This window comes from Puma concolor, unplaced genomic scaffold (assembly GCF_028749965.1).
Source record: "Puma concolor isolate L17-30 unplaced genomic scaffold, mPumCon1.1.hap2 unalloc_scaffold_34, whole genome shotgun sequence".
Taxonomy (NCBI): domain Eukaryota; kingdom Metazoa; phylum Chordata; class Mammalia; order Carnivora; family Felidae; genus Puma; species Puma concolor.
The window spans coordinates 56605-71546 of record NW_028240241.1 but is presented as its reverse complement, the minus strand read 5'-3'; the positions used below and the strand labels follow the sequence as shown (position 1 = coordinate 71546).

Here is a 14942-nt window from a genome sequence, read left to right as displayed (position 1 = left end):
ATTAGAAATCATCAAATCTTGGGGCACCTGGGTGGCTCAGAGCCTGCTTTGGACTCTGTGTCTCCCTCTCTCTCTGCCCCTTCCCTGCTCGCTAGCTCTCTCTCTCTCTCTCTCAAAAATAAATAAACATTTAAAAATTTTTTAAGAATCATCAAATCTTACCAGATTCATGTTCTAGTATATAAACTACCAAATACATGCTTTTCAAAAAATATTTTTTTAATTTCAGTTTATTTTTTTAATAGGTAATATATATTTGCATGGCTCAGAATTCCAAAGGTATATAATACACAATTCAAAGTTTTTCTCCTACCCCTGTCCCTCAGCCTACCCACTCTCTCCACTCTCTCTTGTTTCTTGTGCCAAATTACTTTCATTTTTCTTACAAGTTCGGGAAATAAGATCTCCAAGTTAGATACCATCATGAGAAAATATAAACTATATATAGTATTTAAGAAATTCATAAAATTCATAAGAAAACAACTACCTTATTCTACCATTTGTCCCTTACCAGTAAGGTTGTCAGACTAAGGGGCAGGGGGGAATCTACTTCAGGGGGATCATAATCCCTACATTTAGATTACTATGACTGTTATGTCTTTTATTATTAATTCAGAAGTCATTTATGACTTATCTACCCAAGTTGAACTAATGATATGACACACAATCTGTCATGAAAAATGCCAGTCAATTACTTTGAGTATAATATTGTTTCCAAAATTACTTGTGTCTACACTGACTTTTTCTACAAATCAATTAAAAAAAAAAAAAAAAGATAACAGGGGCGCCTGGGTGGTGCAGTCGGTTAAGCGTCCGACTTCAGCCAGGTCACGATCTCGCGGTCCGTGAGTTCGAGCCCCGCGTCAGGCTCTGGGCTGATGGCTCAGAGCCTGGAGCCTGTTTCCGATTCTGTGTCTCCCTCTCTCTCTGCCCCTCCCCCGTTCATGCTCTGTCTCTCTCTGTCGCAAAAATAAATAAACGTTGAAAAAAAAAATTAAAAAAAAAAAGATAACAAAAAAATTGGCAAAGGACAGAAAATTCAGACAAGAAACACAAATGCCCAGGAAACATACAGAGATATTTAAATGTATAAGTAATCAGAAAAATTCAAATTCAGAAGGGACCCATTTTATTCACCCACCAGATCAGCCAAGAAATGGAGAATATCCAAGAGTGGGAGGGTAGGAGGAAATGAATGCTGTCATGGTGTATGGATTGGTGTGTAAATTGGCACAACTTTTTTGAGGGCAATTAAAATTGTATATATCGACATCGTCTTCATCCCAACAATTCCATTTCCAGGGATCTATTCTACAGAAATACCCACCCACGTACACAAAGATGCATGTATGAGGTGGTCCATGCAGCAATGCATGTAATAAGAAAACTGGACACAGCCTAAACATCCATCAAGAGGGGAATTATTAAATCGTAATACACTCATACTATGGAATATTATGCAGCAGTTTGCATGGATGGGGTAACCCTCTATGTACTGGAAGAAAAAAAGTCTAAGACATACCACGAAGCAAAAGAATCGAGTTGTAGGATGTTACAATTTCTGTAAAAAAAAGATAAGAAAATCACACAACAAACCTATTTTGCTGGAAATATGTATGTAGGCAAATGCATGGAAAAAGGTCTGGAAGGATATATACTAAATCCAGAGTAGTGGCTATCCCAGCAGTGGGGGGATTAGAACATAAGGCAGGTGTTCACTATATCTGTTATTTCATCAAAAAAAATTTTTTTAATGTTTACTTATTTTTGAGACAGAGAGAGAGGGAATGAATGAGCAGGGGAGGGGCAGAGAGAGAGGGAGACAGAATCCGAAGCAGGCTCCAGGCTCTGAGCTGTCAACACAGAGCCCAACGTGGGGCTTGAACCCACGAACCGTTGAGATTATGACCTGAGCCGAAGTTGGACACTTAAACGAATAAGCCCCCCAGGCCCCCCGTTATTTCATTTTTATATATTGAGACTATAATCATGTATTCCTTGTATAATGGAAAATAAGTTGAAATTGATTCTAATTTTAAAGGGAACCTGCCAAATTTAATTTTTAAAATAAACACAGATGGGGCGCCTGGGTGGCTCAGTCGGTTAAGCGGCCGACTTCAGCTCAGGTCATGATCTCGCAGTCCGTGAGTTCGAGCCCTGCGTCGGGCTCTGTGCTGACAGCTCAGAGCCTGGAGCCTGTTTCAGATTCTGTGTCTCCCTCTCTCTGACCCTCCCCCGTTCATGCTCTGTCTCTCTCTGTTTCAAAAATAAATAAACGTTAAAAAAAAAATTAACACAGAATTGCAATCAGTAGAGGTTGAGTTGGGATATGGAAGGGGAAACACCTTTCCTCAGAGCTACTGACTTCAAAGTTCTGGACCAAGAAGGACCTTAGAATGCAGTTAGTTTTTTTGTTTTTGTTTTTGTTTTTTTTTTTTTTTTGTATTCGTATTTGGAGAGAATATACTCACAGTTTCTCAGCCCAACGGTATCCCTTCCATACATTTTCATCAATGTAAGAAATAGAGTTTCCTTGGAAATTTCTGTGAAGAAACACAGTTCAGATCCTTGAATAGGTAGGAAAGGAATGAACGGAATAAATAAGAGAATCACTGGCAACCCTGTGGGGAATATTCCAATGCAGTAAATGCCAACTTTCTACTTTCTGCAGCTATCAGCATCCCAGGTGGTGCAATTAATAAAGAGCTAGCGTGGGGCCAATGGCACAAACAAGGCAGCTCCTTAGAACCTGAACCTCCTATTTGTTCCATTCCTTGGGTAGATAATGCCTGTTAATTACTCTGGAGTATTTTCTTTTAGAAATTATATTGGCGAGGAGAGAGGGAAGATGGCGGCGTAGGAGGACGCTGGGCTCACCGCGCGTCCTGCTGATCACTTAGATTCCACCCACACCTGCCTAAATAACCCAGAAAACCGCCAGAGGATTAGCAGAACGGAGTCTCCGGAGCCAAGCGCAGACGAGAGGCCCACGGAAGAGGGTAGGAAGGACTGCGAGGCGGTGCGCGCTCCACGGACTGGCGGGAGGGAGCCGGGGCGGAGGGGCGGCTGGCCGGCCAAGCAGAGCCCCCGAGTGTGGCTGGCAAAAGCTGAGGGGCCTGACGGACTGTGTTCCGACAACAAGCGCGACTTAGCGTCTGGGAGGTCATAAGTTAACAGCTCTGCTGTTGTGCGCGTTGTGAATAACTGGTATTTGGTGAGCCAGGGGAGAGAGCACCAGAATAAGCTGTGAATGAACTTAATAGTCTAAGCCCCTTGAAGATACGTTGTCCGGTTTCCAGAGACTGACTGTATCAGGGAAATGAGGGAAAGACGCCCCATTCACCCTACTTTGCCCATTTGTGTCTTGCAGAAATCCTGGCTACCACGAGGGACTCTGGCTTCAGTCCTGCTTCTCTCGCCCGTGGCCCCTGTTGTCTGTAGATAAATTCTGAACTGTTTACGTTTTAGTTCCTTACCACGTGGCTAGAACTGGTCATGGATTTCTACATTTCAATATGAGAAAAACAAGTATTTTACAAGCAATGCTGAGAAGCCAGTATCGGAAAGTAAACTTTGTAGGTGGCCTGAGGCAGGACGGCGTTCACTCTGTGACAACCTCACACAGTGTCTCACTCTCGTCACCCAGCTCTTCAGTAGTGGAATCTGTGGCCTTCTCTGCTGTGGCTTTGCCAGCCTCCCTGGGAAAAGGAGAAGAATGCCAAGGCTTTGACTGTCGAAAGGAACAATTCGACTCTTCATAATTTCCCCATTTTAGAGAAAATCTTCCCCAATCACGTACCCTAGTTCCATGTGGAAAATCTCTTCTTCCTGAGAAGAATCCTTGTGTAGCTTCTGTGCCATGTTTTTATTGCGTGTGGCATTGAGAGGTCTGTACATGTCCCTAAGCCAAAGTGGCCGCCTTCTCCAGAAAAAGCCCTCCTAGAAAACAGAAAGGACAATGTTAGGTCCTTTTCCCCTGCCTTCTCCAGCCACGGTACTTTATCCTCCTCAGATTTACCTGAATGTCACTTTCCTTTGAGCATCTGTTATGCAGCCCAGATCCAAAGCAGCCCCTTGAAGGAAACACACACACAGACAATTAGTGATTCGTACCATTTTCCATGCCTCTCACAATGTATTTCTCCAGTCTTATTAGCAAGCAAAATCAACACAGACCTGGGATCTCAGAAATAATTCCATACATGCTGGGCTTTCAGAATTGTCCTGTGTCTGTCCATAATGGCCCCACAGTGTCCCTGGGAGACCTTTGTATGTAACTTGACATGAAGTATAGGCAGGATTTTCACCCTGCTCCCCTTCTGGCCCTTGGCCAAGTGCCCTTGTGCAGTCAACAAACTGGGTGACCACACGGCAGAAGCACCTAACTCTCTCCAGAAGCATTTTACATCCGTCCCCGCCAGGCTTAGCCTCCCAGGCATCATTTGCTGGCGGGTGGGGAGGTTTTCCATTTTCCTAGCTGCTTTACCTTACGAGATGAATCGCACCGAGTGAATGCCTGAGTCCAACCAGCAGTTATCTAGCTCACTGACTGTCACACTGCAGGCAGATGAGGGAGTGGGTCGTGAAATCACCTTAAAACACACGGCTAGCGCTAAAACACAAAATACTCTTTTTGCATACAAACGGAATAGGGGGTACCTGGGTGGCTCAGTCAGGTGAGCAGCCCAAGTCTTGATTTTGCCTCAAGTGATGATCTCACAGATTGTGACATTGAGCCCTGTGTCTGGCTCTGTGCTGATAGTGTAGAACCTGCTTGGGATTCTCTCTCTCTCTCTCTCTCTCTCTCTCTCTCCCTCTCTGCTCCACCCCCCCCCAAATAAATAATAAACTCAAACAGAACAGAAAGAATCAGAGTGTATGGTAAGTTTGTTTTAGAAGGGACTTATGTCTATACGGTATGTGTGCACTGAGTTGTGACATAAAATGCAGTTCACAGCCCAAGAACAGTGTAGTCAGAGACATGCCCAACTGGAAAGGAACCATCTTCTTTCTGGTTCTAGTGGTACTAGTGATACAACCGTCCGGCAAGACATCTTCCTTTTCTCCTTCTCCATCTCATTATTATAAAAGGAAGAGATAAATGATTATCTAAGGTCTCTCCCAGTTCAAATTCTATTGGGTCTGGATAAAGGGAATGGAGAGCGGGGCCTCGAAAACCAGAAGGAGGAAGAAGGAAGTCTCCCCCCCACTCTATAGGACGGACTCATGTATTCCACCTTCCATCATGCTTGAAGACTAGCCCCTTCACCCCACGACTTTTGGCCCTCCCTATCCCTTCTCCAGAGCCTCTGAGAAGGTCTGTGGCCAGGCCCGATGCCCACCGCCAAGAGCAACGGGTCTGAACATTTCCACCCCCGTCCCCCCACGATCTTTCTTTAAAGGTCTAGTGAGCAGGTGCTCTGTGCCAGCCCCATTCTAACTCGGGTTTGGCTGGGCAGCTAACTTTGCGGGATCCAGGCAAAGCATTAGGCCAAATATGTATTCTTTCTGCCTTTGGTGATTTCCTGGCTGTAAAACAAGGGGATTGAAATAGATGAGTTTGAAAATCTAGTTCTAAAATTCTACTTTAACGATTGCCAGACTAATATTTACCTTGAGCTTCCTTCTTTACCTTCCTTGGCTGCTGCTCTATGAGAACGAATCTGTTTTGGAAGAGAACATGATCACAGTTACCCATCACAATAACCACTCCCTCCAAATCTTTATTCATTCCTTTGCATTTTAGGTCTTCTCTACCCAGTGAGATGATAACTTTTCCTAGGACAGGAATTTGTTTAATAGTCCTTTGACTCTTCAATAACACCTAACTTGTGTGCAGCTGATAATACATTTTACTGACTGTCTCAGATAACATTCAACAGATAATTCCTAATAAAAATTCTTGGGAGGAGGAAAAGAAAAGTGTCTACCAGAAACCTAAACAGCAGCACTGTTTTAAAGTCAAGGACAAGAGTAGGATGTATATTTGAATAAATATATTGAATATATATTCAATTCATACATAATTGAATAAAAGGTAAACAGGCAAGCTCCAGGAATAGGCAACTGTAATTATGACAAGCTTTGAGTAGCCTGATGCAGGATTTTAGCTGCAGGGTTTTAACTGAACCTGTCTACACAATGCCTTGCGAAGTGGAGGAGAGAGCTGTAGGTACATCTAATTAATCAACAAGATGACACTTTTATCTCTAAGCCATGCCCTTTCTTCCGAGATGACTGATAGCTCCATGAAGGTGAAGACTATTTCTCTCTCATCATTTTAGCCAACGAGGAAAGAAATCAGTGGTAGGAGGAGGATGACTGGTGAGTGCATCGAATCGACATAATTTTTTTGAGTTGAAGAAATTTTACTATCGTGTCAACTGTGGCCTTCTTAGACCTAATGTCTCAGAACAAGCTAATGGCTTGTTATCTTGGTTACAATCCACAGATGTCTCCCGGCAGTGGGGTTCCTTTTAAAATCCCTGGAATATACTTTGCAATGAAAGGACAAAGCCTATCTCCTTCCTCCAGACTGAAGAGGGATATCAGGTCGTGATAGGTGGGAAAGTGGCTTTGATTTTCAGTTTGTGGGTTCTGAATCTATTATAAAGAAGGAATATAGTCTGGGAATCTGAATTAATTGTTCTCCTTACCTCAATGAGACAGAAAACTATGATCAAAACCGTCACAAACTACTACCAGTCACAGATATTGCCAAGATGAGTTTGTTGTTATAGCCATAGCCTGGAACTTCTTTTGTGAGCTAAAAAAAAAAGGGGAAAGAAAAATTTTTTTAGAAAACAGAGATAGGATGAAAGTTAACTATTCTTTAACGACTCTGTATTGAAGGAGCTTCCCCCTAATTTGCTGGGCCTGTGCGCCACGTGAAGCTGCCCTGGCGATGGTCTCCTGAGCCTTCTTTCCTTGGGAGCGGGGGTGGCAGAAGGCCTGTCCAAAGAGTAATGCTTCATGAAAGAAGAGACCGCTGCCTTGTGCTCATCTATGAAGGAAGTTTCTGTATTGACGGAGCTTCCCACTAATTTGCTGGGCCTGTGCGCCGCGTGAAGCTCCCCTGGGGATGGTCTCCTGAGCCTTCTTTCCTTGGCCATGTTCTCCACAGACGGCTGGGCGTTCTGTTTCCTCTGGATGTTCTGACGTCTCAGTTCTTTTAAGTGCCTTTTCCGTATGCCCTTTGGGCCCTTGATGACCTTGTTCACTCTCAGGAACTTTTTCCCCACACTCTCAACCTCGTCTAAGCTCTTCTCCTGCTGTTGGGCAGTTTCCAATTTTTTGGAAAGATTGGACGTTTAAACTTGGGACCTAATCACTTAGATCCCAACTACACCTGCCTAAATAAACAGAAAACCGCCAGAGGAATAGCAGAACGGAGTCTCCAGAGCCAAGCGCAGACGAGAGGCCCACGGAAGAGGGGCCCCTCCTGAAGTGGATCACCTAAGGAGAAGCGAGCTAAGCCTGCCCCTCCTGCCCCCGTGCACCTTACCTACCCACCCCAGCTAATACGCCAGATCCCCAGCATCACAAGCCTGGCAGTGTGCAAGTACCCCAGATGGGCCACGCACCCTACAGTGAATCCCGCCCCTAGGAGGGGAAGAGAAGGCACACACCAGTCTGACTGTGGCCCCAGCGGTGGGCTGGGGGCAGACATCAGGTCGGACTGCGGCCCCGCCCACCAACTCCAGTTATACACCACAGCACAGGGGAAGTGCCCTGCAGGTCCTCACCACTCCAGGGACTACCCAAAATGACCAAGCGGAAGAATTCCCCTCAGAAGCATCTCCAGGAAATAACAACAGCTAATGAACTGATCAAAAAGGATTTAAATAATATAACAGAAAGTGAATTTAGAATAATAGTCATAAAATTAATCGCTGGGCTTGCAAACAGTATAGAGGACAGCAGAGAATCTCTTGCTACAGAGATCAAGGGACTAAGGAACAGTCACGAGGAGCTGAAAAGCGCTTTAAACGAAATGCAAAACAAAATGGAAACGACGACAGCTCGGATTGAAGAGGCAGAGGAGAGAATAGGTGAACTAGAAGATAAAGTTATGGAAAAAGAGGAAGCTGAGAGAAAGAGAGATAAAAAAATCCAGGAGTATGAGGGGAAAATTAGAGAACTGAGCGATACACTAAAAAGAAATAATATACGCATAATTGGTATCTCAGAGGAGGAAGAGAGAGGGAAAGGTGCTGAAAGGGTACTTGAAGAAATTATAGCTGAGAACTTCCCTGCACTGGGGAAGGAAAAAGGCATTGAAATCCAAGAGGCACAGAGATCTCCCGTCAGACGTAACTTGAATCCATCTTCTGCACGACATATCATAGTGAAACTGGCAAAATACAAGGATAAAGAGAAAATTCTGAAAGCAGCCTTTCACATATACGTGCCCTCACATATAAAGGGAGACCTATAAGACTCGTGACTGATCTCTCTTTTGAAACTTGGCAGGCCAGAAAGAATTGGCACGAGATCTTCAGTGTGCTAAACAGAAAAAGTATGCAGCCGAGAATCCTTTATCCAGCAAGTCTGTCATTTAGAATAGAAGGAGAGATAAAGGTCTTCCCAAACAAACAAAAACTGAAGGAATTTGTCACCACTAAACCAGCCCTACAAGAGATCCTAAGGGGGACCCTGTGAGACAAAGTACCAGAGACATCGCTACAAGCATAAAACATACAGACATCACAATGACTCTAAACCCGTATCTTTCTATAATAACACTGAATGTAAATGGATTAAATGCGCCAACCAAAAGACATAGGGTATCAGAATGGATAAAAAAACAAGACCCATCTATTTGCTGTCTACAAGAGACTCATTTTAGACCTGAGGACACCTTTAGATTGAGAGTGAGGGGATGGAGAACTATTTATCATGCTACTGGAAGCCAAAAGAAAATCCGATAGACTCCACCAAAAGTCTCCTAGAACTGATACATGAATTCAGCAAAGTTGCAGGATACAAAATCAATGTATCAGAAATCAAGAAATCAGTTGCATTCTTATACACTAACAATGAAGCAACAGAGAGACAAATAAAGAAACTGATCCCATTCACAACTGCACCAAGAAGCATAAAATACCTAGGAATAAATCTAACCAAAGATGTAAAAGATCTGTATGCTGAAAACTATAGGAAACTTATGAAGGTAATTGAAGAAGATTTAAAGAAATGGAAAGACATTCCCTGCTCATGGATTGGAAGGATATTGTCAAAATGTCCATACTACCCAAAGCTATCTACACATTCAATGCAATCCCAATCAAAATTGCACCAGCATTCTTCTCGAAACTAGAACAAGCAATCCTAAAATTCATATGGAACCACAAAAGGCCCCAAATAGCCAAAGTAATTTTGAAGAAGAAGACCAAAGCAGGAGGCATCATAATCCCAGACTTTAGCCTCTACTACAAAGCTGTAATCTTTGTATGGCCAACTCATCTTTGACAAAGCAGGAAAGAACACCCAATGGAAAAAAGACAGTCTCTTTAACAAATGGTGCTGGGAGAACTGGACAGCAACATGCAGAAGGTTGAAACTAGACCACTTTCTCACACCATTCACAAAAATAAACTCAAAATGGATAAAGGACCTGAATGGGAGACAGGAAACCATCAAAACCTTAGAGGAGAAAGCAGGAAAAGACCTCTCTGACCTCAGCCGTAGCAATCTCTTACTCGACACATCCCCAAAGGCAAGGGAATTAAAAGCAAAAGTGAATTACTGGGACCTTATGAAGATAAAAAGCTTCTGCACAGCAAAGGAAACAACCAACAAAACTAAAAGGCAACCAACGGAATGGGAAAAGATATTTGCAAATGACATATCGGACAAAGGGCTAGTATCCAAAATCTATAAAGAGCTCACCAAACTCCACACCCAAAAAGCAAATAACCCAGTGAAGAAATGGGCAGAAAACATGAATAGACACTTCTCTAAAGAAGACATCCGGATGGCCAACAGGCACATGAAAAGATGTTCAACGTCGCTCCTTATCAGGGAAATACAAATCAAAACCACACTCAGATATCACCTCACGCCAGTCAGAGTGGCCAAAATGAACAAATCGGGAGACTATAGATGCTGGAGAGGATGTGGAGAAACGGGAACCCTCTTGCACTGTTGGTGGGAATGCAAATTGGTGCAGCCGCTCTGGAAAGCAGTGTGGAGGTTCCTCAGAAAATTAAAAATAGACCTACCCTATGACCCAGCAATAGCACTGCTAGGAATTTATCCAAGGGATACAGGAGTACTGATGCATAGGGGCACTTGTACCCCAATGTTTATAGCAGCACTCTCAACAATAGCCAAATGATGGAAAGAGCCTAAATGTCCATCAACTGATGAATGGATAAAGAAATTGTGGTTTATATACACAATGGAATACTACGTGGCAATGAGAAAAAATGAAATATGGCCTTTTGTAGCAACGTGGATGGAACTGGAGAGTGTGATGCTAAGTGAAATAAGCCATACAGAGAAAGACAGATACCATATGATTTCACTCTTATGTGGATCCTGAGAAACTTAACAGAAACCCATGGGGGAGGGGAAGGAAAAAAAAAAAAAAAGAGGTTAGAGTGGGAGAGAGCCAAAGCATAAGAGACTGTTAAAAACTGAGAACAAACTGAGGGTTGATGGGGGGTGGGAGGGAGGGGAGGGTGGGTGATGGGTATTGAGGAGGGCACCTTTTGGAATGAGCACTGGGTGTTGTATGGAAACCAATTTGACAATAAATTTCATATATTAAAAAAAAAAAAGAAATTATTTTGGCAACTTAATCCCTAATTCAGGGCATCCACGTGAGTGATTTACAGAAAAGTTCTTCAGCAAGATATTCATGCAAGATATATATGAGATGCCAACATCTGGGTGACACATCCTATTTGAATGACATAATGGTTTCAAACGCTGTAGTATAATCACTTTTAAGGCCATAGTTACTCTGTTCCCAAATCCTTGAGATTCTGTTTGAGGGGAGCTCTAAAAGGCTTGTGTCCTCTCCTATGTCCACAACTGTGGGAGTGCTCTGATGAAATTTGCACTCCAAATTTCAAATAAGGGGTCAGAGCCAAGGATCAGGACTTCAGGAAAAGCCCCAGAAATCCCCTGCAGTCAAAAGCAGTTTCTGAGTTTCACATTTCCCAAAGAGCTAATGCCAAAGTCTTCCAAATTCTGCTGGTTGCTTTACATTATGGCTACAGTGGCTATGTCACCCCTGAACTTTAATCTCCACATACTTGAATTAAATCCTGTAGCTCGTCTTCAGTACTGGCATCTGTGATCTCTTCACAGGGTCTGTATTCCACAGCTATTTTACCACTTTCCGAAATAAAGTGAATAAGGATTGGAAAAAAAAAAAAAAAAAAAAAAAGAGGGCGCCTGGATGGCTCAGTCAGTTAAGCGTCTGACTTCAGCTTAGGTCATGATCTCATGCTTCATGAGTTCAAGCCCCATACCGGGGTCTCTGCTGTAAGCACCAGAGCACACTTCAGATCCTCTGTCCCCCTCTCTCTGCCTCTCCCCTGCTTACTCTCTCAAAAATAAACATTTAAAAAATCAATAAAGTTAACAAGATCAATTCAGAATTTTCCTTGTTCTAAAACTAGCTGTATCCAATGATAGCACCCAATAACTAGACATTCTTTTTATTTATAAAAGCAGAAAATAAAAGCATTTTCCTAGAAGTTTTCTCATCTCACACTTCAGTTTTTAATCATAACTATGTGTGAAAAAATACACATGAAGTTAACGACTGTGTGGTTCAAAAACGCTATCATCTTAAGAGATAGGAACTAACGAATAATGACACAGGAAGTTAAAACTATGGAAACAACAATGTTCAAAATCAGATGACCAGACAGTAAGGCATTAGGTAGAGGTCAGTGTGAGTTCTGGAATAGAGACCATGGACTATAGCTGATACTTCATATTAGAAACAAGGCCAGTGTCTACTCCCCGGAAACAAAATCCCACCAGATACAATGAACAATGCTTTGGAGAGAGGGGGAGGGGGAGGGGGAGGGAGAGAATGCGCTTGGACAGTTTATTGGCAGAAACTGGCCCATGTCCCTTATAGACAATACAATTCCCCTTAAGGCAAAGTACAGCTACAACATTTTGATCGTGTACAAGGGATACCAGAGCATGTTAGGGAGAGGTCAGCAACCCAAAGGTTTAGTTTGGTTCTTAAAGGTTGTTACTCAGAATTGACAGCTAATGGAGATTCTACCTGATGACCAGGGAAGTCAACTTTCACTGCAAGAGCTGTCCAGGCTGGAAGCCTGAGACCAATCCAGGGTCAACTCTTATGGGCAAATAAGGCCTCTGAAACTTAGCTAGGCTTTCTTAGTCTCTAAGCCTGCAAGACTGTGAAGCGGCGAGGGCGGGGTGGGGGGGGGGGGCGATTGTCTGGGGACTCATTACTAATTATAAAGTTCCCTTGGAGCACAGCCTGTAACATTCACACCATTGTAGAACGCAATAGAGAACACAATCGATGCTATTCAATAGCCTGACCACTTTCAAGGTTCACAAAAATATAGCTGACCCTAATATAAGAATCATATTCACCCAATAGGTCAGTGCCAAAAACAAAAACTGAAGCTGAATGGATTCCAAAAACATAATCTAATAAATTCTCCAACAGGAAGACGATGATAACAAGTTAACATATTTTCTCTGCTTACCATGTTTCAGGGATAGTTTTAAACTTTTCCATCATCTCGGGGCGCCTGGGTGGCGCAGTCGGTTAAGCGGCCGACTTCAGCCAGGTCACGATCTCGCGGTCCGTGAGTTCGAGCGCCGCGTCGGGCTCTGGGCTGATGGCTCGGAGCCTGGAGCCTGTTTCCGATTCTGTGTCTCCCTCTCTCTCTCTGCCCCTCCCCCGTTCATGCTCTGTCTCTCTCTGTCCCAAAAATAAATAAACGTTGAAAAAAAAAAAATTTTTAAACTTTCCCATCATCTCATTTGCTCTTACAATTCATCCCCCATGAGGTAAGTTGAATGATTACCTTCACTTGGCAGATAGAGAAATTGCAGCTTAGAGAGATTAAATACTTCAAATCTGACTATAAAACCTAAAATTGCATAAGAAATCTAGGAGACAGAGCTAAGATTCAACACCAGACGTCCAAAGCTTCAAAGTTTTTTTTTTTTTTTTTTTTTTGAGAGAGAGAGCACATGGCATGTGAGAGTCAGGGAGAGGCAGAGAGAGAGGTAGAGAAAGAATCCCAAGCAAGCTCCACGCTGTCAGCACAGAGCCCGACATGGGGCTCAATCTCACAAATCGTGAGATCACGACCTGAGCTGAAATCAACAACTGGATGCTTAACTGATTGAGCCACACACGTGCCCCCAAAGCTTATACTCACAATAGCATTCTGTGTTATGAGCAAACAATCAAGAAAGAAGACTGGGTCAAACACTTTCTGTGTGGACAGAGGTAAATCACTGTATATCTATATACTGGGGACAAAAATATTTGTGGTCATTTTTCTCACAAATGCCACAAAGAACAAGTTTGAGACTACTGCTTTGAAAGCATTTGGTGAATAAAAGAATATGAAGTGTTTTCATCCAATTAACTTTTCAAAATGAGTTTATTTGCTCGTTGAAACTGATATACTGCAAGGACAATCAAGTAAGTCTTACCTAAAATCACAATCAACAGTTTCTGGAATGCATCTGACACAGCCTTCTGAATAGCAAGCTTCTGGACTGTCCGCCTTTTCATAAGAAATGATAATGGCCCTGCATCCAACCAAAACAAATGGATTTAACATGCCTATCTGAATGATAACTGATTTGGGGGTTATATGTGTAAAGGTGAAAATACATCCATGATTCGTCGTTCATTATCTTAGCAAGTAAGGGCAGGCACAACACAAGGCTGAATGACTCTGCTGTAGGTATATCCTGGCAGGGCACATTTTGACTGCCCTGATCTACTCCAGAAGTTTTGGAAGTACCAAAAGGGAGACTCAAGCCAAGAAAGTGGCACAGATCTCACATCGCTCGTAGATTTCAAATGGATAGGCGGAAACTCTAGTTTCAGACCCTACTGCAGACCCTACTCTCCTGTGCATCAAGGGCTGGAGTCACATGGGGAGAAAGGTTCGGTGGTAGTGCACATGACCGCCTGGTCTCTTCCTGGGCATCACCCAAGGGAGCCTTACTCCCTTAGCCTTGCTAACAGCCCTGCCCCTCCCGGAAAACCCTAAGCCTAAGTGCTGTAGGCACTGGGAGAAAACACAGTACCAATGGGAATACCTTTTCTAGGCATCTGTATTTGACTCTTTACACTCCAGCCCTTTGATAGGAGGCAAAGGACTCAACATTCACACAAGAGTTTATTTAAGTCTTTAGATGATCACTTTGCTGGGATCACTGCAGGCTGCAAGAGATATGTATTTGAAGGACTATTTTAGCACAAGGCGAATTCTTAACCAAAAATGGGAAAAACATTACTTCCCTCCTCCTAAACTTCTTGGCAGAAAGTCAGCTTTAGAATTTTAAAGTTAAAGGTTCTTTCAGGTATTGCCTGAGATAAAAGCCTGTACCGTAGGCCAGAAAAACTCTGCCTAGGGCTTTAGGAGCTTAGCAAGGGGGAGGGCTGGATGATGTATCTGAAAAGATGAGTTTTTAGAGAGAAAGAGGGATTCTGCCTCCCCTCCACCCCCACCCCCACCGTAAACGGACCTTCCTCCAGGTTATCCAAAGGCTCCTCGGCCATGCCAGCTCCGGGACTCCGGCACTCATAGGATGGCAACACCACCTCTAAAGCACAGAAGAATTTCAGGCTCTGCTTCTGAAGTGGTGGCACAGTATCTTCATTTGCCCTTTCTTCAAGGTCAGAAAGATCCTGAAGCTGTTAGGATTTTATTATTATTATTTTTTTATGTTTATTTATTTTTGAC

General features: G+C 43.2%; 1 protein-coding gene across 3 annotated transcripts in view; it reads right to left on the bottom strand.

Moving 5' to 3' along the window:
- LOC147571264 (leucine-rich repeat-containing protein 37A2-like) overlaps positions 1-14915 on the bottom strand; it is a 51315-nt gene extending 36400 nt beyond the window's left edge. For 2 of the 3 annotated variants that reach the window (XR_015247538.1, XR_015247539.1), the window contains exons 1-3: positions 14725-14915; positions 13678-13776; positions 6657-6766 (exon numbers count right to left, since the gene is read on the bottom strand). The gene's annotated coding sequence lies outside the window, so the exon portion shown is untranslated. Of the gene's footprint in view, positions 1-3069; positions 3436-3537; positions 3699-3799; positions 3940-4018; positions 4074-5613; positions 5664-6656; positions 6767-13677; positions 13777-14724 lie in introns of those variants that run through there. The other variant, XR_015247537.1, reaches the window with a different exon arrangement.
- Between the last annotated feature and the right edge of the window lie 27 nt (positions 14916-14942).